The following is a 2,483-nucleotide window of genomic DNA, read 5'->3' on the forward strand; positions in this document are numbered from 1 at the left end:
AAAATAATTTGTAGCTAATAGTTGTCGTCTAAATAGTAGGGGTAATAATAATGGGTGTCAATTGCAATAATTTTAATTAAAGTTTGCATGCCAATTGAAAATAAATTGTTAAGTTAATATAATATATAAAATATCTTCAGATTTTTCAGTATTTTTAATTGATATTGAACTATTTGGTAAGTATTTGGTAACAGGTTAATTGGGTAAGTTGGTTTTCTATCTCTATTCAATATTCTCAATCCGTAAACAACTTCGAATTGTTTTGATTGTAACTCAGCCTTTAATTCCTCTTCCGTAATACTTTAGGCCAACCATTCTGATAACTACATCCAAATATATATTTTTATCTGTGGTAAATGTGTGGTATTCCATTTTTTGTACATTATAATACTTAGTCATAGTTCTATAGTCTCCTATAATTGATAGCAAAATGTTTATGTTCTTGCCGGTTAACTGGGTTGTGAAATGTCCGATACATAATTCGTTTCAATAGTTGAATAGGAGTTTGTAATTTGTGGTATTATATAAGAATATAGGTGGTATATTCATCTTTAATGGTATTAGTTTAACATTCCGGTTATTATTGTTGTTAGTGTGCTAATCGGATGAAAGGTCAATTTTGATTAACTGATTAAATTTACCACCCTCCCTCACTTTTGATTAAGGAGTAATTTCTTGATAATATTTACCCATTTTTTAACACCCATTATATCTCTCAGGCACATTGCACTTTCTCAGAACCACTAACGCTCGGACAAACAAATCCTGTAGCTTCTCCTCCTCATAACCTTTCAATAAAGTTCTCAGGACCTATCCTCCAAGTTGCATCACATTTCCAATAGACAAGCAGTCAGCAGCATCGTATCTCACATCTACTGTTCGTGTATTGCCGTTAGTATTTTTGATTCCCGAAATGGCTAAAAAATCTTTTTTCAAATTTAAATAATCCCGAAGATTTGGAGACTGTATGTAATATTGTTTGTAGTAACTATGATAATACTGATGATACTGAATTTTCAGATGACTCTGACACAGACAGTGTTCATAATATTGAAATTATTTAACAATTTAATAGATAATTAAAGGAGAAAGATAGAGACAGGTTTGAATCGGGGGAAAAAACAGTCTCTGGATAGCATTATCTGTATACCAACCAATTTTAATTAAATTTTATTCTTTTTTAAGTTAATATTCGTTATTTCCACCTCAAACCCTAATATATGTATTTTTTTAGCAACTAAAAAATAAAATATTTTGTTAAAATTGTTCCTCGTTCCTGATCTTAGATTTTTTATATGTCAAAAATAACAACAAATTGCAAAACTTTAACATGAGCCCACCAATATACTCAAAACTTGGGGACGTAAGTAGAGAGGTGATTGAAAGTTGTTTTACCTTTGAGTGCAGCTTGATTTTAATTATTCTATTTTTAATGTTTGTTATTTGTTGGATAAATTAATGTCTTCGCAATATTATAATTATCTTATTTTAGTATCTTCTTAATTTCGTGTTATACGGTTTCTTTGTTTTCAATATTTTTTTTCAAAATGTCATTGTTGTTATCCTGAATTTTGCTTTCTGTCCTTTAGGACTTGAAATTGAGTCCCGAATACGGGCACAAATAAAATTAGTTTTACACATTTGTGTTTACAATGACTGACGCCTTCTTTTCCTCACAATGTTTGAATAATAAATTAATAAATTTAAAAGTCCTTTCATATTCGCGGTAGGGATGCACCACGAACGCTGTAGCGATATAAGTGACTCAGATATCTTAGTGATTTCCATAAAGGATTGTCAAGATCGGTAATTACCTATTTTTAGAGTAATCTCTCATCACGAAGTCCATCGCATAACTCGGCCTCTTCTCATTTTATTTCATCTTCTTCTAGCCTCCTAAAAACGAGGTTCTACGTCATCATACTCCAGTCACACGTTTCATCACATTTTCCGAAAATATTTATGCGTTATAATTTATGGGATACACTGGACACGGCTGTTCTACCACACATGTTCTATTATGCAGTTAAATATCTAGATCATTTATAAGTCTTAAATGACTATAGTCTTCTTATGTCCATTCTTATATTTTTTATTTTTATATATTTTTTTAGTAATGTATTCCCAATCTTTTTGCCTTTGTATTTAACGAAAATAATATCAAATAACTTTATACTAGTAATTTTTATGAAAACCAATTCCAGGAATATTTCACATTTAACATTAATATTAGGTCAATTTAAAAAAAAAATGAAAAATTTTCTGCTCATATAACATTCTTTATAATATAATATATATTATAAGTTACAGTCAGCTGGTACTTCGATGTCAGCTGACTGAGCAGATCAGCTGATCATGTGTATATATAAAGATGTGCTGAACCCAATAAAGCCAGTATGTTACAGCAGTTCAAATGTGTTACATCTTATTCCTTCTTCTTTTTTTTTGACATTTTGCTTTCGCCAATACTTAACTGGTGCCGA

Source organism: Halyomorpha halys, unplaced genomic scaffold (genome assembly GCF_000696795.3).
Source record: "Halyomorpha halys isolate HHAL.00 unplaced genomic scaffold, Hhal_1.1 Scaffold368.1, whole genome shotgun sequence".
Classification (NCBI taxonomy): Eukaryota; Metazoa; Arthropoda; class Insecta; order Hemiptera; family Pentatomidae; genus Halyomorpha; species Halyomorpha halys.